Source organism: Panthera uncia (assembly GCF_023721935.1).
Source record: "Panthera uncia isolate 11264 chromosome C1 unlocalized genomic scaffold, Puncia_PCG_1.0 HiC_scaffold_3, whole genome shotgun sequence".
Classification (NCBI taxonomy): Eukaryota; Metazoa; Chordata; class Mammalia; order Carnivora; family Felidae; genus Panthera; species Panthera uncia.
The window spans coordinates 79,350,693-79,375,062 of record NW_026057584.1 but is presented as its reverse complement, the minus strand read 5'-3'; the positions used below and the strand labels follow the sequence as shown (position 1 = coordinate 79,375,062).

The 24,370-nt window shown below is 40.0% G+C and overlaps 1 pseudogene; it reads right to left on the bottom strand.

Annotated features, from left to right (window-relative positions):
* Positions 1-22,088: 22,088 nt before the first annotated feature.
* Positions 22,089-24,096, bottom strand: LOC125911412 (60S ribosomal protein L36a-like; annotated as a pseudogene).
* Positions 24,097-24,370: the final 274 nt, after the last annotated feature.

Here is a 24,370-nt window from a genome sequence, read left to right as displayed (position 1 = left end):
ACCAAAACCATTTTCTCACCAGCAAAAATGTATGGAAAATACAATGACACAACCTTGATTTCACCCTTTGAAAGGAAGTAATGGGACTCACATCTCTTTGCTTTGAGGTTCGACTATTAAATGGAGGAAGGACATCAGTGCTTATTTTTATCTGTTTTGCTACCACATCCTGTTATGACATCATTGTCTTATCTACAGCATGAAGGGTAATGAAGGTTATAAGACTAGAAATGAACCGAGGCTGAGAGCAGATCCCACACAGTCCTTCCATACTTATTGTCTTTGCAATGATTGAAAATATGAGTCAGTGTGACTCATTTGGCTTCCTGACCGAACCAATTGTTTGACTCTCCATATTTAATAGTGTTACCTGAACTCGCTTCTCTGCTCATTTGCATGACGTCATGGATTTTGTTCACCTTTCCTTTGTCAAGCATCAGGCTGAACATTTGACTGAAACATTAAGATGCATTCAAACTCCAGGTACTGGGACCACATAGACAAAATATCTCTTTGGATATAACGTCATTGCTAAGTTTTATGTTTTCATGGCAAATGTTACCTTCTTTGGAATCCAGAAAGTATTTACCTTTGAATGAGGAAACACATATAAAAATTCTTCAGGCAACTTAGTCCCACCATGGCCAAAGGACCTGGGAAAGAAGGGGTCTTGAAATGAAACCATAACTGACACCCCATTTTTTTTTTATTTTCTTGATTTACTGTCTTCTTATTCTCCAGAACTGGCCCTGTTTTGGATTAGTAAATGGTTGACCGGGCAACCTCAGAGATGATCTCTTCCAACACATTTTCTAGAAGAGGTAACTGCAGCCCAGAAAGGTGAAATTCCTTGTTCAAGTTGAATTCAGGCCTGAAACCTTGTCTGGCTTAATCACAGAATTCCTGAGTTCCGTGAACTCAGTGTAACATCAGCTTCTGGGTGGGAAAAAGGTAGAGAATCTGGGCCATTAGCAAATGGGGGAAAAAAGCTTTCTGAGGCAAAGAAAAAGCATTTCTACAGCCAATTAGACAAATCACCCTTAAGGGGAAACATATTTCTCAATTAAAGCCTGCCAGCATACAATATTTCCCAATTAGTTCAAACAGCACAGTCACAGATGTGGGCCAAAATATGCTATATCCTTTAGAAGTTCTTCTATCAATGGTTAGGATCTCTTTGATTTCATGAATGACTTTCATGTTGTGTGTATGTATAGAGGGTGTTTTTTTTTTCCTTTGGAAAGGAGAGACTTATAACCTGAGAAATTTAAACACAAATGGACCCACTGAAAACACATTGATAGCATAGCAGATGTTTCACACCAGAGTATTGAAATGGGTAAAGTAGAAATACAAATCCAAATAGTTGGTGTTCCAGTTAATACTGCCTTTGACCTAAATCCCACCCAAAAAGCTAAATAAAATATTCTTCCTTCTATGAGTATGGTTGCCACATTTAGAAAACAAAAGTCCAGGACGCCAGTTAAATTTGAATTTCAGATAAAGAACAATCTATTATGTTCTAAGTATGTTCCATGGACTTTGGGGGACATTCAAATTATTACTAGTTTATTTTAAATTCAAATTTTATTTGACATCCTGCATATTATCTGGCAACCCAGCTAGGAGAGAATCAGGTCCCGTATCTTGGAATTTATAAAGGTATTTACAAACAATAAACATATACACAGACAAAATGCACTTCACACTTCTTGGCAAACTTTCCTAGCTATGGGAATTGCTGATAGCAGATTGGTCACTGGGAACATTGTGACCAGCCAGGATGCAGACTCCATCTAGACACCCTGAGGCTTGCCCCTCGAGACAATCTGTGAGAGAAAGGACATCAGAGGAAAAGGTGCTAGAGTAGAGGTAGATAATACGTTTTCTTGCCCACCTTTTTTGCAAGGTCTTTTCTGCTGCCAAGTGGCCAGCTGGCACATTTTTCTTTTCCTTTGGCCCAAGTCCATTTACAAGACCTCCATTAGTTGTGGACTACATCATGGATCAGGCTACATCAGATTTGCCACAGTACATGTTGCAAATTAATTCCACGTGCTAAGAGGGTCCAGTGATTCCTCTTCTCGTAAGACTTGTAGACTCTTGGAATGTTAGAGCTGGTAAAGCTGGTATTATTGATAAAATCATCTAATTTTTTTATGTCACAGATGAGGTGGAGACTTATGCCCAGGGATCTTAAATAATCTGTCTGAGGACTCACCGCAGGAGCCAGGGCTAGAATCAGCGTGCTGACTCGAGGCTTGGGTCACTGTTCCACATCTCGCTACAATCAGATATTAAAATTGAGATTGATCGTGTGTGGCTGCAGATGAACTACAATCCACTTAATTAATATTTCTAACACTAAAGGTCCTCTTCTTCTCTCAATGGTTTTACTATGTGCCCATGGCAAATAATAATAGTGATGCGTACGACTGATTTGCAGCAGCGATAATGCCTAGTGAGTAAGCTCATGCACTTTGGACTCTTTCTGACCTATTGAATTTCTGGCCCAACCCCTCACTAGTATGAGGACTTGGGTAGGTTAGGGCAGCTTCCAATTTCTCGGGGCATCTGTCTTCATCTGTGAAATAAGGGATTGTAGTGAGGGGGAAGAAAAATGCACAGGCCCTGGCATATAGTGAGGCCACTGTCCTAACCCGTGAATATAGAAGGAAGTCCTGTTTCCACTGAGCTTGTATTCTAACCAAAAACAACGCACATAGGCGTCTCTGATTGGAAAGAAATATTCCGTGAAATAGACAGATGATTTCGGTTCATTATCCAACAAAGCCAGCAAAATACCCCATCCTTATTACTCAGAACTCAAGTCAAACCTGTAGAGCAGGCTGTACCAGTGGTGTGGGGAGTCAGGCCACAGAGTATAAATCTCTCTTTTGCTCCTGACCTTCCAAACTATTCAAATGTGGTGGGGCTGGTTTTATTTGGCCTATTTTAATAACTGCATCCAATTACATCACTGACTCATTCAAAGATGATTGAATATAGGAAGAACAAAATTACAAAGGTCAGCAGCATTTTCTTGGCAGTATCTGACCTCTCATTCTCTGTCTTCTTTCACCACTTCATAGCTTAAACCTTCTTTCTGTAACATTCTCTGACTCCTAAAAGCCCCAACCCTGTCACCTTCATACACTCTGACAGAGCACTGGGGCCAAAATGACCTTTCCCTGCCCTGTCCCCCTGCATGTCCACTAAATTTCCCATTTCTTTCTTTTTTTTAAGTTTATTCATTTATTTATTTAGAGAGAGAGCATGCACATGAGCGGGGGAGGAGCAGACAGAAAGGGAGAGAGAGAATCCCAAGCAGGCTCCACACTGTTAGCACAGAGTCCCATGTGGGGCTCAAACCCACAAACCGTGAGATCATGACCTGAGCCAAAACCAAGAGTCGGAGGTTTTACTGACTGAGCCACCCAGGTGCCCCCAAATTTCACATTTCTTCAGTTGAAAGATCAGATTAAGCATTTTGAGGAAAGAAAATAGAGTTAATTCAGTCCAAAATGTACCTGATTGATGGTCCAGTTGATTCAGCCAGATTTTTTACCTTTTTTTTAAACAAGAAGCTTTCAGGCCAAAATACAATTGATTTTCTTTTCTTTTTTTTTTTTCTGAGTTGTGGTCTGCTTTGAGGTAGGAAGGTCTACATGAGAGAATTTTAAATCATGTGACCCACAGAGAGTAACCCAAATGTCCCACAATCTCTAGGCTTCAGGGCTCACTCATCTATTTAACACCAGCTAATGTGGAATGTGCCCTGTCCTGTACAGCCGTGGGATGTCAGCTCTCTCCCCCTAGTATTTCTGCATCTCCTAAGGAATGGTGACGTGTTGGGAAAATTCATCCTCTAGTTAATTGTCAGCTCCGGCTCTGATCTGCTGCTCCGAACATCTTTGCCAAATACCTTTTTCTACATCACAACCATGCTCTGGGTTGCTGCCCTTCTGCCTTATAGAACTAGGCACTAAACAGTGACTCAGTATCCTCCCTGAGTTTTCCAAAGCACAACAGACACCAGGTTAAGTATTCACAAAGTTGTGTTAAGGCTTGGGACTATCAGAAGAAGTGAATTTCAATGCAAAAGAAGAAAACAAAATTCAAAATCACTATTCATAGAATCCAACCGCATACTCTTTTCCAAAATGATTTTCCTACCGTCTATCTTTTAATCTCCCCACCCCATCCTACCCCTTGTCCTTAGCCTACCACTGTGTTCCAGGATTGGATCATCTACTGATTCTACAGAAATTACAGAAATGAACCAACAGGATGTCTGCAAAAATCTTCCCCCAGTTGGTACCAGACCCAATGGGATAAGATGGGCTGTGGGGGTCAAAGGACAGACGGGTCAATCAGGAGAGAAACTGACTTTTGCCAGTTGAATTCTTCTCCAGGGATATCCAAGGAAGCCATACTTTTCTCAGAGTGATACTCAGCTCAGGAAAAGAGGAACTGTCCAGGAACTGTTTCTGAAACTCATTCAATTGAGGAAAAAATAATCCTTTCTTAGGTTTTCCTTCTCAGAGGGACTGTCCACACCTGCCTCTGTTTCCTCTCAATTCTTCCCTTCTGCATTGTTCTCAGAGACAAGTACACATTCATTGACTTATTCATTCATTCAACGATTACTTACTAAATACTTCTCATATGCCAGGTGCATTGTTAACTGTTAGGGAAGAGGGAATAAAATAACACTCTTGGTCCTTCCCTAATGGAGTTTCAGTTAGCAGGGAAGTTAGGTAATACATACACAACCAGAAGGAACTCTTAAATACATACATTGCAAACTGTTATAAAGGAAAAAGGCACGATTCTCTGAGACCAAATGGGAGTCATCCTTTAGATTGAGGGAAGGAAAATGCTTTATGGACAGGTTGTCCACAATCTAAGAAAGAAGCATGAGGAGGAATTGGTCATGTGAAGAGAAGAGACAGGTGCGGGTGTGGGTGTGGGTGTGGGTATGAGTGGGGTAGAAAGAGAGGAAAGAAGGAAAGCATTCACACCAATTTTCTGTATGTGCACGAGGCCCTCAGGGTATTTTCCATGAGCTGTGAGGGACAAAGATGAATATAGGGAGGCACAGGCTGGGGGTTTCAAGGGGCTACTTTTTAAGGGCATTCACTTTAAGCTTCAATAATAAGTATCCACTTGATTCTACGTGTAAAGGGAAATTAATGAAGAAGGGGAATGTGATGTTCCCGCTTATGGCTTTTTAAAGATCACTCAGTAAAGATAAGGAATTGGCAACACTGGAAGTGGGGAGACAAGATTGAGGGAGATTGATGATCATGGAGAGAACAGTGGAGATGGAGAAAAGTGAAAAGGCTCAAGATAAATGATGGAGAAAGAATAGTCAGGGCTTGATGAAGGTTTAGACTTGAAAAAGGAGGAATCAATGACTCTCAGAGGGTCACCAGGGAACCTTCTGGCAATTTGACAACGATCACAAGTGTCTCATAAGTAGAAATCTCTTGAAATGTATGCTTCAGATGCATGTATTTTATGCACTTTACACTCTATAGACTATACTCAAAGAAAAATACTTAGGTAAGGTTTCTGGCTTGGCGGTTGTGTGGATATCAGCATCCTTTTCTCAAGTGGGAAGGCCTAGAATAGGAAAGGTTTCACTGGGGGTTGGGAGAGGAATCAAGAGACCCATTCTGGCCTAGAAGCACTGAGATTTCTGAGTCACCCAAGTGGACACATCACACAGGCAGCTGTATTTGCGCATCTGGAACTTAGAAGAGAGACCTGGGATAAATATTATGGATCCTTCTCATTTTCAGAATTTACTGCTGCATTGTGAGGAAAATCAGAGAGGAAATAATAAGCACACCTTCTGAAAAAACAAACTGTAGGAAGTTGGACATGTTCATAAAATATTAAGAAGCTTTTACACAGACTGTTCCTGGTTTCTATTGAAATTCCAAAGGCCTGATGGTAACCAGAAGCCCTATAGGGCTTTCACTTCATGTAACATCTCTGAAGTTCTGGCAGCAGAGAAAATATACATGAGGATCATTTTTTTTAAAAACCATGATCGGCCTAGATTTTATTATCGTTCAAAACCTTTCAGGAACCCACAAAACAACTGCTGGAGTGTGTGATTGTGAAGTGGATAGATACCATACAGGCTAAACATCATGGCATCTATGCCTTCCACAATTTTAGAAAAAATCATCAGAGGGAAACATTCAAATTAAGCATTTTAAGACCTAAAGGATATGGTAAGTTACCATGTTGACTTTGTTAACTTAATGCATACCAGTTACTAATCACTGGCATATGTCTACACGTATACCTCCCAAATCCACACCTTTTTTCTGGACTTGGAGTTGTAACGTCAGGAATTGCAACAGATAACTCTACAGTTAATTAAACATTTTTACATTACCATAGGAATGAATCAGATAGCCAGGAATTTCCCTTGAAATTAACAAAATCATTATCTAGTATGTTGATACTTTGATTATATATGACTCTGCATCACCGAATCTTGAAGTGAATCCATCCAGTGAATCTTGAAGGATAAAATAAAAACAAAAATAAAAGTAGATTTGTACTTTGGGGTTTACTCAGTCCCACACACACATACAACTTTTACTACTGACATGCAAATGCGACCATTATGGGATGGTGTTTACTATAAAGAGTAGTTAAGAGATATAAACCCTGCTAGGAACTTGCTCCAGGAAGAAATATGTTTAGAAACAGATCTGCCACCCACCGAACAGAGTACACTTCAGATCTGCAGGTTCTTATAATTATTCCAGAATGGGTTGACAGCAAACTGCATGAGAGGTCCAACACAACATTTAAGCTGCCTCCAACTTAATCATCGTGTGAGTCACGCAGCGATTTCTGCAGGGCTGGGAGAATGATTTTCTGGCCCATCACCATCCGGTTTACACCAAGTCACTGGAGATACAAAAACATTTCAAGACTCCCACATCCCAATAAATTATACAAATTATCTGTCAAAAGAGAGCTTGATTTAGTAGGCACAAGTGCTAGTCAAGACAGCAGGGAACAACCCAAAAACCACTGATAGAAAATACAGAAAGACTGGAGGGCACGAATTCAACAGGAAAAGATACAAGGGCTGTAAGGACCCATGTTGTGAATGTGGCTGCCACACTTTGTGCACACGCATATTGTGTGCACACTTTAAAAAGCCAGTCCAGGGGCGCCTGGGTGGCTCAGTCGGTTAAGCGTCTGACTTCGGCTCAGGTCACGATCTCGCGGTCCGTGAGTTCGAGCCCCGCATCGGGCTCTGGGCTGATGGCTCAGAGCCTGGAGCCTGCTTCCGATTCTGTGTCTCCCTCTCTCTCTGCCCCTCCCCCATTCATGCTCTGTCTCTCTCTGTCTCAAAAATAAATAAAACGTTAAAAAAAATTTTTTTTAAATAAAAAGCCAGTCCAGATTCTTCTAGAGAACAAGGGCAAAATAATGTATATACTCAGTGCCTAAAGTAGATGAAGGCTTGCACATGCCACACTGTGATAAAGAGGTAAGTCAGAATCTACATTCTGAATAACTACTGGATTCCAAGAGATAGGGCTAAACTGAAAATAGTGAAAAGAGCCAGATTCAACCTAGTCAGGGGAGAGAGATGAACAAGTCATTTAGCAGCCACATGGAAGCCAGTACAGAGTAGGAAGAGCTGAGCAAAGGAGCCAGGCTGCTGGGGGTTGAATCCAGGCTTGATCTCTTCCTGCGTGGCTGTGGGCAAACCAAGCACCTGTCTATGCCTTAGCCTCCAGGTCTGTAAAATGAGAATAATGAGGAAATCTTTCTAATGATAATGAAGTTCTCTCAACATTAAATGAGTAGATTCTATAAATCACTTGAAGCAAAATTTGTTAAAGAGGTAGACACTTAGTAAATGTTAGTGTTATCCAAAAATGGTTAAAACAAATAACCGCTTACCAGTTTTGCCTCTAACCTTCATTCTCATGCACCTACTTCACGTTTTACAAGAAGGCAAGAAGAAGCAAATTATAAAAGCTTGTGTCATCACTTACTTCAATTTCTACTGAAAAGCAAGGGTGAATGTGATGAGGGAGCATAAGACAAGCTGAGGGCAAAGTACAGACTAACAGCACCCCCCCACACCTCCACCCCCTGACACACACACCAGGTGGGATATGTGTAATATTCCTCAGGCACTCCTGGTTGCCTAAGAACAAAGGAAAGGACAGAAAACAAATGGTTAAACTGACAGGAATCTCCTTCCATTTATGGATAACTTCATAAACTGCAAGAAAAAAGCAATTTTATCTATAGCCTAATCTCCAGAAACCTATAGACTCTGTTTCCTGGAGCCCTAATATCACCCTCATCAAGATGTAAAGGGGTTTAAGTGCTTGCCATTGTGATATGGGAAACAAAGGCAAATGCAAAATTAAGTTTCCTTACTGCCTACAGCCCATTGATGAGTTCTTGAAACAGGCAGAGTGGCCTTCCTCTAGGAGCTCAGCTGCCTCGATGATGACACTTTCCTAGGGCAAAAGGGAATCTTGGTTTATTATTATCCTGACCCCTCAGGATCCTATGAGTCTCCTTAAACACATAAAAATTCCTTTGCAAACCTCCTTTATCTTTAACCTCCAAGTATATGTTGGGAATTATACTCCAACCATATGGCCCCTGATATACATCTGAAGGGTCTCATGACTGAGGTTTTACTAAACAATAATAAACGATGTTTTACTAACAACAGCTAGCCCCTCAAGGTCCTGGAAACCTTGCTTCAAAAATTCCTTAGAGACTTATGCTATCCCTAACCCCTCCCAACCTGAAGGTATATAATCAGTCACTCTTCATAATCCCAGTGCAGCTCTTTCTGCCCATGGTCCTGTCCCCATGCTTTAATAAAATCACCTTTTTGCACCAAAGATGTCTTTAAGAATTCTTTCTTGGCTATCAGCTCTGAACCCCACCATCACCCCAAACCCCATCATGGACCACCTAACTGGTCTTATTCCTTCTATTAATTGAACTTGAAGGAAATATGTGGCCATGTCTTCGCTACCTTGATTTAGAACTAAGATTCTAGATATGCATGGATATTTAGTACACAAGTATTTTTACAAATCATGTGCTAGGTTATGTATGGGGGCACAAAGTGCATTAAAGTCTTATCTCCACAACATTTAAAAGCTCTCTGGGGGCCTCCTGCATAGCTCAGTCGATTGAGCATCCAACTAGATTTCAGCTCAGGTCATGATCCCAGGGTCATGGGATCGAGCCCTGCTTTGGGCTCTGAGCTGAGCATGAACTCTGCTTAGGATTCTCTGTCTACCTCTGTCCCTCTCCCCTGCTCCTGTTCTCTCTCTTTCTCTAAAATAAAACAACAACAACAATAATAATAATAAAATCTTTCTGAGATACGCCTTGAATTCTTCAGCACTTCATGGTTGGAACATAGAAAAAGTGAACTAGGATTTTCCAGTATTCATTCTAATGTTCAAACCCCATTATTTACTGTTTTCATGCATTGAAAAAAAAAGTGCTATTTTCCATTGTATTAAAGACTTCCTTTGGTGGTTCCCCACATGGGAGGAAATGAGATGCATCTATGACCTATTATATGGTTTTATGGCTCCTTTTTGCTTATATAAGACTGTTCCCCATAGAACAATTGCCGATATAACTACAACTGACTCATGCCATGATGTTTCCTCCACTAGCTTTTAAAATTTAAACTATGTCAGATAGATTTTGTGATTTAAAAAATTTACTAATATAGATAATGAACCTAATTCATCATAGAAAATGATAATTTTTAGTCCTGGAATACTCACTTCTACAAGGCAGAAAACAAAATTTAGAAATATAAGTAGAAATCAAATTGCAAAATGTATCTTTGCTGTCTCAGTCTGGAACTGACATCCCAGATTATCAGAACAGTGAAAAGCTTCTGTTCACAATCATTTGTGCATTTTAGGATATCAGAGATGTTTCCTACTATGTAGATCCAAACCAAAACCACACACTTAGAATTTTCTCAAGAAAGAACATTACAAAGCATGATTCCAAAGGAAGTGAGTGAATATTGATTACCAGAAGAAAACACTTTCTCTATCTTAACATGGTACACATTGTGTACATTTAGTACTTTAAAGTATAAAAAGCATTAGACTAAATTAATGCTCTGTTGTATAAAATTCTCCAAAAGGGTGAATTTATTTTTGGAACAGAGTTTGTTTGGTCACCTGTGGTAAAACCATTCCTGAGTTTCTATTATCTTATGTATACTGTCACAGTCCATTCATATTTTTGACCTTCTATAATTTATTTATTTATTCATTCTTTCAACAGATGTACTTATTGAGTGTTTATCCTATGCCAGACAGTGCAGCAGGATCAGTGTTGCAGAGGAGAATAAGACAGATGAAATCTCTGTCCCTCTGGACCTGGTATCACCTAGTTTCCAAAACACTGCTCTAAATTTCATGGAAAACACAATTATTCCTCTTAACTCAAGTCCGGTAACAGATAATTAAGGGAAAGTCATTGGCAAACATTTTATGCACTGCTCTCACAATATCAGAAAAAGAAAACTGATTTATAACATAAGTATTTTCATTTACCAAATACCTGTTATGTATTAGTCCGTGAGCTAAACATTTTATATAGGTTTCCTTGTTTTTTTAATAGAGGTATCCTTATTTAGCATCCTCAAAATCTGAGGAGCTATACAGTAATTATTTCCATTTAATGTATAAGGAAAATATGTTTTACCCTTTGCCCGAAGCCACCCAGTTCGTAAATAACACTATGTGGATTTCAACATGAATCTGAGGCCCAATCTCTGTTCTTAGACACTACACTCAATAAAATCTGATTGATACAAGAGATCATTGTAGCACAATAAATTGCCAGGAAATAAAGAAGGCCATCTAGATGAAGGGCTGATGAGGTATTGAAAAAAACAGTTAAGTGTTCAGAAGTTTTCCATGAGAAAGTCTAGCTGTAGAATTAGCATTGACACAAAGAAGTAAGGGCAGAGCAAGGCAATCTTACCAATATGTGTGACTGTCATGCTTAACACATGGAAAAGTCAGATGGCCCAAGGAGAAAGCATTGTTCAGGACAGTGAGAAGAGAGGCAATGTTCCTAAACTGTTGCATCTTGGTTTTCCCCATTCTGTTACATTTTATGGCCTATTCTGAGTCACTCAAGGATCATGTGATTAGAGAATTGTTTTCTAGTCTTTTTCCAGGCACCTCCCACCATGTGTATATAGATGATCCCCTGCTCCCTGTCTAGGCAATGACGTATGAAAATAATCTCATCCTTTTCAAGTCTTGTAGAAGAATGCCAAATAAGGAGGTCAATAACACAAAGGGCACGGGACAGCTGTGGAATAAGCAGCAGGTGCTTCGTGAGTCAGTAATAGCTAGATTCCATCTCAGGGACTGCATTCTTCAAGGTGTCTGAATACTTACGTCATGATGGATTGTACTTTATACAGTGGACTTCTATTCTGTTTATTTCGAGTACGTTTGATATGTTTCCTGATAAAGTCAACTAAAATTCTGGATAGTTTGAAAACAAAACAAAACAAGAAACTTTCTGAGCCATCATGAAGGTATTAAGCTACAGGCATCCAAAACAAAAGAAAAAACCAGGAATCCTGGGGGTTACAGAAGCACAAAGTTGGCTTTTACTCTGAGGGTTGAAACTGGAAGGTAAGGAGTTTCTGTTCTGAGAGCTGCATAGTGCCCAAAGACTAAGAGATAAGACTTAGGGCCGACAATTTTCCTCCTGTCTCCCAGACTATTGCTAATGGGTGAATAAGTCAGGATTCAGACACTGCTCCATCTGATGTCACAGGCTGCACTCTCGGCTACTGCACGGCATCCGCCAGACTGGCTGCCCCACTGCCAGCTGCTCTGCTCAGGAACTGGCCGTGGTGCCTCCTGTAAGCTCTGAATAGTGGCCGCTCTTGGTGTCAATACCTCCAATAACCAAAACCCCTCACCATCCAGTTATGGCAGAGCAACGCTCTAAGGGTCTCAATCTAGGACTTCTATTCTGGCAGGCTTAAGGCATTTGGAACACTTTCAAGCAATGAGATTCTTAAAATTCTGAAGTTATGTTGTTTCCATTTTATCATTTGTTTAACAGCTTAGCTACCTTATACAAACAGCCCAGTTACAATGATCACAGGACAAATTTTTTTTTTTTTTTAATTGAAGAAGCATGACATATGGTGAGGTGAGTAATCTCCAGGGCCTCATGCTCTCCCAGACAAATTTCTCATGATTCATAGGGACTGTAACTGAGTGTCCTTGGGGCCTTACAGATAAATCACTCTTTTTCTGGTCGTGTTAACATTCAACTGTTATTGAGCAGGTCAGTCCTGTGGCATCTTGAGGCCATGGCGTACGTTTTTGGAAACCCATTCATTTTCACCAATTGCCTTTTTTTTCAAAAAAACATGACACTGGCTTAAATAAAATATATTGAATTATGTTTGGGAAGAGTGCTGAGAAAGCCAAACCGATAATACTCCAAAATCTGCTTGTCTCCTGCTGTGAGTTTCCAAATCATGCCATGGAGAATAAAGTACTGCCAGGAGTGTCTCAGATAAAGTGTCAAATGTGTCTGATTTAATTGTTAGCGAAAGGATTTAAGATGCTGTTTCTCCCTGCTGCTAACACCTCTCATTGATTCTGGAGCATTTCCATTTGTTGTTTAACAGAAACAGCCTCGGTATTTATAGCCCTATCACTCTAGAAGGGAAGCATTTGCAATTTGCACTTTCAATTTTGACTCCTAGGTTTCTTTCTCTTTAAACACCCTTCAAATGGGTGTCAGACGGCAATTCAATGCGTGCTTTGTGAGCTGTGGCACACAGCAGTTCTCATCCCGATGGGCAAACAGTTCAGAAGGACCCCCATAACCCTTGGCTAATTGACGATGGGCCCTGGTGAGGCCCAACCTCACTATATCAGGACTTGCGGGTTCTTGTGCACATGCCTGTGTGCTGCAACTGGGGTCACCGCTCGTGGCAGATTGTATTGTCCGAAAGTGGTTACGGCGGTATATGTTTATATCCCATTCTGCAAGCTTTTCTTACAATGAAATGTTAGCATTCCTGCATCAAGATGCGGGTTCTTTGTTTCCTCCTCTTGAAATTAAGGAGAATCTTTGTAAATTCTTTGACCAATAAAATGTGACAGAAATGGTGTTGCATGACTTCAAAGGTTAAGTCATAAAAGGCAACACGTGTTCTGTCTCTCTCTGTCTCTGTCTCTCTGTCTCTCTCTGTCTCTCTCTCTCCTCTCTCTCCTTCTCTCTCCTCTCTCTCTCTTAAGGCTGCCTTTGGAACTCAGCCACCACATGTCCAGGCCAAGGCCATAAGTGGATGGATGTTCTGGCCAAGAGCCCCAGTTTAACACTAGCTGATACCTAACTGCAGCCTCTGTAAGACTAGGAGCCACAACCAACTAACCAGACCCTAACCCTAACCCACAGAGACTGTGTGAGAAAATAAATGATTGTTATTTGAAGCCACTGCATCTGGGGAGATTTGTTACAATGCAACAGGTAACCACAACTCACCTATTTCTCGTTTTCCCTAATTTGGAGATCCATCGGTTGTTCAAGAATACATTTTTTCCATTTGGTATTACAAGTGCTAGAGCAATAATGCATCAGTAGGCTTGTTAAAAATAATAGTTAGGAACACCAAGAGCGAACCATAAGGTAAAGTATGGACTTTAGGTGATGATGATGTGACAGTGTAGGTTTATCAGTTGTAACAAATGTATGTTCCGGTGTGGGGGGCTGTTGGTAATGGGAGAGATTGTGCGTGTGTTGGGGTTAGGAGCATATGGGAGATGTCTGTATTTTCTCTCGATTTTACTGTGAACCTTACAGTAAGGTAAGTAACCCTACAGCTCTGGAAGAAGGGGGTCTTAATAAAAGATAATCACTGAATTACTACTGCTAGTACTACTTTTAAAATTAACATTTACTGTGGATCAGGCATCATTCTAAGCACAGTACATGTATTAATGTAAGCATCCTCAAAATAAATCCATGAGGTGGGCCCTATGAACTACTAGGCTACATTGTCATGGAAGGACTTACAGAACATCCAGGGGACCCAGCAGCTCTCCAGGTTCCATGATGAGAAGAATAGGACAAGGGGTTGAGTGAAGTTGGGGAATAGGGAGGCCTGGCTGTTTACAAAACAGGCAAGCAAGAACAGAACCATCATTCATTCACTCATCAGTATCTGTGAGCCACCTGCACATGCCAAGCCTCATTCTGGGTGCCAGGGACAGAGCAGTGAATGATGTGGAAAACCCCTGCTCTCAAGGAGCTGCCCTTCCGGTGTGCTAGGCCATGTTTCTTCTAGTTTCACAGGGTGGCCACTGCAGACCCCGCTGCACACTGCTCCTTCTTGTTCTGCTGACTCATCATAGACATTGAAAAGGAGCCAATTCCGCAACATGCTTAAGGCCACAAGTACATTCTTTACTCTTCCATAGCTAATTAGCACAGCTAATGGAATGCAAAGCCAGAGGAGAAAAAGGAAGATTTCAATACCAAATAAGCAACAATTCAATTAAAAAAAAGAAAAGAAAAGAGAGACTTTGGTAATAAATTCTGATGGGAAAAAGGGAGGTGATTTGGAACATATGAAACTTAGCATGGAAAGCAACACATTTGGGTAGGGACTTAGTGCAGTCAAGCCTGGGGACAGCAAAGCCACAGGGGTTAAGTTAGAAGAGGAGATGGGAAGGATCCAAGGGCATATTTTGCTAACTTGGAAATTATGCTTTGAGTCAGTCCTGATGGAGGCTACAAATATCACAACAATTTCTAAGTCACCCTAAAGCTCATATGAAAAATTGCCTACAGTTTCTATTCTACTGAGCTTTGAGGCTTTGTAAGAGGAAGCGTGAAGCTACAAATTTCTTTCCAGAAGGGTTCAATTGACTGCATGCCTTAAGCTAATTGTACATTTTGCAGACCTCCAGAAATTGTAATTGCAGATCGGCTCTTCTAGCTAAGGAGGACTTTTGTGTAAAGCCTTTCCTAAGGTTCCAAGCTGGGTAGAGAGCCTGGCCAAACAACTGTTGGAGCCTCATGATGCAGGAGTTCAAGCCAGCAAGACAGCTTGTGAAAAAAAGACTAGAGGCACTGCCAGGACCCTAAGGAGTTCCCAACATGCCTGTCATGCAAATGCATGGCCAAGAGTTGGCCAGCTGGGAAGCAACCTTGGGACTCAGTGGATTTCTCTGTTGTCTCATGAGAAACAATGATCTTCCCTTCATGTAATCACCTGGTCAAAAAAAATGTTACTTCATTAGTTTTGAAAGTTGTATTACATTCTCAAAAATTTCTCGCAATCTTTCATCACAATTGGGGCTAGGAGGAAGCAAAGAAAGACTGGGAATCTTGTTCTCTACCAAAGAGTTCCTAAGATAAACCTGCCGTCTGCAATTTCTCCAAACCTCTTGAAATGGCAAAGGTAAAAGTGTCATTTAAATAAAAATGTCCCAAACCGAAGCTGCTTTAAATGGAGAAAAATCATACAGAATGTGACCTGTGTTTTGAACACATGCACCCAAAATAAAAAGTGTTAAAAGTTTAGAATTGAGAATCTTAATGTGTATTTAGGATAACACATAGAACAAGTTTTAAATACATAGAATATGAGCCTGGGTGGCTCAGTCAGTTAAGTGTCTGACTTCGGCTCAGGTCATGATCTCCCAGTCAGTGAGTTGGAGCCCTCCCCGCCCCCCCACCGTGGGGCTCTGTGCTGACAGCTCAGAGCCGGGAGCCTGCCTGGGATTCTGTGTCTCCCTCTCTCTCTCTGCCCCTCCCCGACTCGGGCTCTGTCTCTCTCTCGCTCCCTAAAAAATAAATAAACATTAAACATTTTTTTTAAAAGAATAAGTTTTAAATGTGAACACAAAGCAAAAATACCCTTTCTTTCTCTTAGTGGGTATTTCAGACCTCCTCTGCCCGAAATTAATTGAGAAAGGGAAGTAAACAGCGCTCTATCCAACCATGAAGAGGTAACGGGGCACTCTGGGCTCAGCTCTCCACCTGGGCAGCTGGCTCCTGGCTGAAGCCACTCTCTCTTCTCTCTTCTCTGATAAAAGAATCAGCCATCTTTGAATGGGAGTAGGATCATTACCTAGCGAGCTATAACTTTAAGGGAAAAAATGAAGATACCCCTTGGAAGGCATTTGGTTATACGATTATGTAAATTTTTTTCTAAAGTGATACATAACAGGAAAATTAAAAACCTCTGTACCAAAACACAAACAACCTCAAAAGAGCAAAGGAAAAACCTATTGCCATATTTATGAGCAACCAAAGGCTATATTTTTCTATTTATAAATAGCTTATTCAAATCAGCCCAACAGGGACATGATTTACACTTCGGTAGAAAAAGGATGTAAAGAGTCCATTTTCAGAAAGCAATTCACCTAGCCAGTTAGCATACGGAAAATGCTTGTCTCATTCATTAATGAAAATGTAAATTAAACATTAGTAAGATACCATGTTTCATTTTGCAGAAATATGGAAAATGAAGTTTGAGGTTATCTCGTACTGTCAAAGATCTGGGAAATATGGGCTCCCGCATATTGTAGGTGAGACAACAAGTTGCTACAACTTTATGATAAGAGAATTTGCTAGTATCTATCAAAATCTAAGACACACATGCTTTTTTAAACTAGTAATTTTACTACATACACACACACGCAAATAAAAAATTTGCCACTAAGAAATTCCCTGGATATCCATGAAAAAAATTTATATAAATGTGTGTATTTGGGATGCCTGGGTGGCTCAGTCAGAAAAGCATGCGACTCTTAATATTAGGGGCTATGAGTTCAAGCCCCATGTTGGGTGTAGAGATCACTTACAAAATAATAAATAAATAAATAAATAAATAAACGTGTAATTTTGTGTAGGGATATGTGTGGTGTGATTGTACCTTTATACAAATGGGCGTTTACTGTAACAATGTTTGTAAAAGACTAAAACTGGATACAACCAGCATCCATCAACAGGTTAAACAAATTATAGGATGTGATACCATTAATCCTTGTAAAGTCATTGAAAATGAGTTTAATTGTCATGGAATGATATGGAAATATTTGATAATGTAGGTAAAGAAAGCAAAGTGTGGCATAGTATGTGTAATATGATTGTTTTGCTGTAAAGTAAAGATGAAAATGTACAGGGGAGAGAGATGCAAGTATATGCCATGCCCTCCTGACTGTAGATACATCACAAACCATCGATCAGTTGCATTTTGGAGAAAACCTGGGAGTTGGGGTGAGGGCAAAAAAAAGAATTTTATTTTTCATTTTGTCCTTTTTTGTCCCTTTTTACATTTTCTAGCCTGACACTATATTAATTTTATTTTACTTGTATTTAGTTCTTAAATGCTTACGTATTTATTTATTTTGAGAAAGAGAGAAAGAGAGAGCAGAGAAGAGGCAGAGAGAGAGAGGGAGAAAGAGAATCCCAAGCCAGGCTCCCCGCTGTCAATGCAGAGCCTGAATTAGGGCTCGATCTCAGGATGCTGAGATCATGACCTAAGCCAAGATCAAGAGTCAGACACTTAACCGACTGAGTCACCCAAGTGCCCTATTAATTTTATTTTATAAAAATACCAACAGGGTTATCTAAGTAGGAAAATTGTACTCCAGCTCTTATTTTCTTTTTTGTACTTCTCTGCATAAAAAAGGAAAAAACATACTATTAGCTGTACATTAAAATATGAACTCCTGGTTAGCTTACTACAGATGCAGATAGTTACATATAGAAATATTTATAGATGATACACCGTGACAGTGAAGAGATACAGATACCTGTATGAAAAAAAAGATCATCATCTCTTATATTACAGTTTATATAAAAGAGTTAATTTGAAATAGATAGCAGGCTTAAAGGTAAAACTTAACTATAAAACTTAAAAAAAACCACATCAGAATAAAAATCTTTGAAGTTTTGTACCCTGAGATAGGCAAATGTTTTTAGACAGAACACAGAAAGCACAAACCATAAATTTTAAAAATTCATAAATTTTATTTTATCAAATTAAAAACGTTCACTCTTTGGGGCGCCTGGGTGGCTCAGTCTGTTAAACGTCCAACTTCGACTCAGGTCATGATCTCACGGTCTGTGACTTCGAGTCCCGTGTCAGGCTCTGTGCTGACAGCTCAGAGCCTGGAGCCTGCTTCAGATTTTGTCTCCCTCTTTCTGCCCCTCCCCCGCTCACACCTCTGTCTCTCTCTTTCTTTAAAAAGTAAATAAACATTAAAACAAAATTAAAAACAAAAAGTTTGCTCTTTGAAAGACATCACTATGAAAACAAAAAGCAAGCCACAAAATGGAAGAACATATTTCTAATATGTAGATTTAAAATACATAAAGACGTAACAAGTCAATAACAAGACAAGCAACCTGCTTAATAATTGACCAAAAGATTTGAAGAAAAACTTCAGAAAAGAACATATGACAGCCGGTAAAGTATATGAAAAGCGTTCAACATCTTAAGTCATTAGGGAAACAAAAATTAAAATCATAATGAGATACACATTACATATCCACTGAAATAGCCAAAATTAAAAGGACTAGAAAAATCAAATGTAGCATGTATAATATGAAGCAACTGGAATTTTCATGCTGTTTTATTGGGAATATAAAATGATAAAATCAACTTGGAAAGATGTTTAGCAACTTCTTATAAAATTAAATATATACCTACTCTAAAATCCAGCCATTCTACTCCAAGAAAAACATATATTCACCCAAAACTTGTACACAAATGTTCATAGCAGCATTTTACATGATAGCAAAACACTGCGTGGGAGGGGGGATGGGGTGGGGGTCCAAAATGTCCATCAAATAGATACAGTGATATGCCCATACAGAGAAATATGGCTCAGCAATAGAAAAGATTGAACTACTGATTTATGCAACAAAATAGATGAATCCCAGAATTATTATGTCGATTGAAAGAAACAAAAGAGTACCTCATTTTTTATTTGTATAAAATTGAGAAAACGCAAACTAATTTATAATGATAGAAATTGGACCAGTGGTTGCCTGGTGACAAAGTAGGGGGTAGAATGGATTTTTAAAGGGTTGAAATGAAATTTAGGGGCAGAGGGGTGACAGAAATGTTCCATGTCTCAACAGTAGTGATACTTCTTGGATGTCTATGGATACCCAAACACAAGTAATTGTAATTATTAAATGTATGTAGTTTATTGTCCACAGATTATACTGCAACACAATTTTGTTGTTTTTCAGTCATTTACCTGTTGTTCGGGAGAGAGTCACTGAGGATTTAGACAAAAAGACACTAGAGTTGGAATAAGGGATGGGAGCCAAGATTTAGAGCTAGCTAGTGAATATCAGGAAGAAAGGCACAGGAAAGAATGATACCCTAGGATCTAATTGTAAGAGATGGCAACTTACCAGCTCTGACTCTGATGTCTTCAAAGGTTCTGGTGTCCCTAATGAAAAATGTTATCTGATCAAGTTGTATCCTTTGATCCAATTCTTTCTTAACTCCTCCCTATGCTCCCTATCCCCAATAAAGTGATAGGGTCTGAGGTTAATACCTTAGAACACTGCCAAGTAAATTTTAGATATTATCTGCTAACCTAATGTTTCAAAGAGTGATGTCTGAAAATTGTTTAATGCCTTCTTCACTCCCTGCATTTGAGACTTTTGAATTTCTTTTTTTTTTCTAATTTTTTAATGTTAATTTATTTTTGAGGCAGGGGAGGAGCAGAGATAGGGAGACACAGAATCCGAAGCAGGCTCCAGGCTCTGAGCTGTCAGTGCAGAGCCCGACATGGGGCTCGAACCCACAAATCATGAGATCATGACCTGAGCTGAAGTTGGATGCTTAACCAACTGAGCCACCCAGGCTTCCCTACACCTTTGAATTTCAACAGGGTGCTCTCATGCTCATTAGTGGAACCCACAGTTGAGAACTCTTTACTGTGATGTAATAATATTGCATTGTGACTGCAGAAGGGCACAGTTGGGTTCAAGGCCTCGGTTGGCTTTGGTGAGTGGAGGTTTTGGCTCAGCTCTTAAAACCATGAGATGCCCTTTTCTCTGACAGTAAGATTAGCCCTGCCAAATCATAAATGATTGCAGACCAAGACTTTTAGTGAAAGGAAAATCTTATGTAGACAAGATGAGTTTTGAATTCCTAAAAACTAGGAATTCAACTCATACAAAATCAGTGTCTTTTGGGAAAATGGCTCCTTTCTCGACCACTTCTGAATTCTCCCTCTGTTGTCTGGATCATGAGGTTCAATAAAGACTCAGGTGCAAAGATGGGGCTCACGTGTCATAGGTAGGGCTCCGCAAGACCCAGACCTGTTTCTCTCAACTATTTGCTTGTCTGTTAAGAAACCTAATAGGATCAAAGGATGATTTGTTTTAAAGCAGGTATGTTGTTTTGAGTGGGCAACGTTTAACCATTCTCCTGTGGGAAATGTTAACATCTTAAGCCATCAAAAATTATATAGTATGTATGGTAATTGTTTCATAAACTGATAATTTCTCCCTCCTCTTCTTCCCCTCCCTCAGTACGGGCCATAGTGGTTTGAACTGTGTCCTCCAAAAAGATATGTTGAAGTCCTTATCCCTGGTATCTGGGAATGTGACTTTATGTGAAAATTGGGTTTTTGCAGATGTAATTAGTTAAGGATCTTGAGACAAAGTCATCCTAGATTTAGAGTGAGCCTTGTATACAATGACTGGTATCTTTATTTATTTTTTATAAGATAGAATTTTTTAAAGCTTTTTTTATCTATTTACTTATTTTGAGAGAGAAAGAAAGAGAAAGAGAGACCTAGTGTGTGAGCAAGGAGGAGCAGAGAGAGAGAGAATCCTGAGCAGGGTCTGAAACTTACAGTGCAGAGTCTGATGCAGGGCTCAAACTCATGAACAGTGAGATTGTCATCTGAGCCGAAATCAAGAGTCGGATGTTTAACTGACTGAGCCACCCAGGTGCCCCAATGACTGGTACCTTTATAAGAGGAGAGGAAACAGAAAAGGAGCCATGTGAAGAGAAGGGCAGAGACTGGAATGGTGGCACTACAAGCCATGGCCACCTGAGGACTGCCAGGAGACAGCAGCAGACTAGGAGGAAGCAAGGAAAAAATCAGCCCCTAGAGTCTTCAGAGCATGGCCCTGCTGACACATTGGTTTGGGACTTATAACCTCCAGGACCGTGAGAGAATAAATTACTGATGTTCTCAGCCACCCAGTCTGTAGTAATGTGTTATGGTGGCCCTAGGAAAGTAAGGCATTGACCAATCCCATAAACCCATCCAGATCACCAACAATATTTAATTTAGACCATACCCCAAAGCCAGGTCAGAGAAACAAGGCACTGATATCATAGTCAGGAATGGTTTCTAAGTCTAGACTAAGGTAAAAGCAAAAGTCCAGGGGTGCCTGGTGGTTCAGTCAGTTAAGCATCTAATTCTTGATTTCAGCTCAGGTCACGATTTCAGGGTTTGTGAGTTCAAGACCCACATCACGCTCTGTGCTGGCAGTGCGGGCCTGCTTGGGACTCTTTCTCCCTCTTCCTCTCTCTCTCTCAAAATAATTAAATAAGCATTAAAAAAAAAAAGCAAAAGTCCAAATAATCGTATGTAGAGAAAAGACAAAAGTTGGTAAGATTGCCAATTATTACTATTATTTTGGAAGATAGTATGAGTTTATCTTGTAAAGCTGAAGATGTGCACAACCTTTCACTGAGCATGGCCACTGCAAAGGAGACAGACTGTTGCACATGAAGACAAGTGCAGGAACTTCTAGAAACATCATTGTTCCTAGTAGGCACAAACTGGAAAGAATCCAAATGTCCATCAACAGCATATCGATACGTGAAATGTACAGTATACTTAGAAGTGGAATGTTATTCAACAGCGGATGTTCATTGATAAACCACAGCTACCTGCAACTAACTGAATGACTTTTTTTTTTTTTTGAGTAAAAATATCATTGTATTTATTTTCATACACATAATGTTTCTACAGTGTCAACATCTTCCTCTCAAAAGCAGAACAGAAGAATCCCAAAGCTTAGAACTGGATCACTTGACCCTTTTTCTTCTTATAACCTCCCAGTTCAAAATGCTTACATCTCTTAACGGCCGGCATCCTCTTGGGCCCGAAGGTAGGTTCAACACACTCAAGCCTCAGCACAATCTTCTTTGTGGTTTCAGCCTTCTTCAGGAAAATTGGCTCCTCCTGGCCACACTGCTTCTGATCACAGCGCCTCCTTCCCTGGGCACACAGTGAATCCTTGCCCTTTCCATACTAGGTCACTTTGTGAGGCTGATGTTTTCCTCACTTCTTACAGAAAGTCCTTTGGGTTTTAGGAACATTGATGATCTTTGCAGTAGCACTGTCAGCACAAAGAAAACGGGAAATTTGGCATCCACACTCCTCGCCTTGCCTCCCCTTGCTCATACCTAACAGGAAAGGGAGGAATAAATCTGAATGACTTTTTAAAACATAATGTTGAATCAAAAAAAAAAAAAAAAAAAAGACAAGAAGAATGTATACATGCTATGATTCCCTTTATAGAAAATCCTGAAAAGAATTGTCAGCACTAAATTATTTAATTTAGAGATGCATAGTTGGGTAGTAAAACTATAAAGCAGACCAAGATAGCAAGTACCAGAACATTTAGGATAGTGGTTAACCCTAAGAGGGAAAGCAAGTAGTTATGATTAGGAAGAAGCATTCTGGGAAGGATGGGGGGCGGGGGGGGGGGTGTTGTGGCTCTTCTAATACACCAGTGACAGTACACTGGTGACATTCTTTTTATTAAGCTGGATGGTGGTTTCATGGATGTTTATATTTTTATTTTCTATATGTTTATTCATTATAATTTCTTATATAGAGAATATTTTAAATATTTTAAAGAATTTTTTTTTGAAAAAAGATAAAGGATAATAAAGGAAAGAAAAGAACCCATAGAAGCTTTGGAAGCATAAATTGTTCTAATTCACCTTGAAGAAATGTGTATGTTTTCATTAGGTTTTTTCACATAATCTTTCCTGCTCGGATTTCCAGCCTGTCAGCTAAAGTCTTAGTCAAGGCATTTTCTGCTGAAATCCAAGATTCTGGAAAAGAAGAAGAATATGATGAAAAAGCTCAACAAATCTTAATTGCTGCCTGGAGGTCAGGCCACGTGGAGAATGTGGTATTTAGCTTTGCCACAGACAAGCTCCCCCAAGGCTGCTGAGTGGCTGGAGACCGGTGGAGGTATAAGAGCGTGGTGAGCAAACAGACAGCACTTTGCATTTCCAAAGGGCTTTTCACACGGTCTCCTTGGAACCTCACCTTGAGAGAAGACTCTATTCCTTATATGTTCCTGGTGAGACTGTTAAACTACAGAGAAGTTAAGGTACTTGTCCAAAGTGTCAAGTTAAGGAAAAGACAGGGCCAGAACTGGAAACTACGTTTTCTCCACCCGAATGCAGTGACTTTTAATGGAGTTCAGTGGTAAATGTGGTGACACCAACACACAGTAGCAGAAGACTCAGTAGCACTAAGTTGGTGTGATGGAAAAGTCTCAGACTCGGGATGTCAAGCCGTGGGCTGAGAGCCAGCAGACTCCAAGGGGCTGTGCAGAAGACAGACATGGTAAGCTAATCGGAGGACGTTTGTATTTTGTAAGGCTTGAACCCACGGTGCAATCGAAACAAAATTCATATTGCTTGTGATGGTTTGTAGTGCTTAGCAAAATTCTCTGCTTTTCTTCCATGTGGTTGATATTCCATCCCCCCTAAATACTTACACCCTCCACGCCAAACCCCAGTTCTTTACAAACTCAAAGCAATGAATCACTTAGGAAAACATTTCGGATAAACAGACATAGTCAGATCTCTGTTTGGACTTCATGCCGGAGAAAGTGAGCAGACCTTGACTGTTTCATATCGCTGCCCTCGATGCCAATAAGTTGACCGTTCGCAATACTGCTTCTGGGCCCTCGTGTGGTTGCAACAGAGGATATAGGAAAAGATTGAACAAATATCATCGTTCTATCTCAGTCCTGTCCTCAAAGCTTTTGCAAACTTAAGCAAACTATTTTTCATGATACCCTCCACAAACTGTGGAAGTCTACTGAAACCGTTCCTGGTACTGATACTTTGAGTTTGGAAGGTAAAAGGTAAAAGTCTGCATTCCTTAAAAGTTTTGGTAATGTAACTAAAATAAAACATAAGCCAAAATGAAACCAAAACTAAGGGCCCGGTCAGCATCAAAATGAATATATTTCTCTTGCTTTTCACAGTTGATTCTCTCATACATTG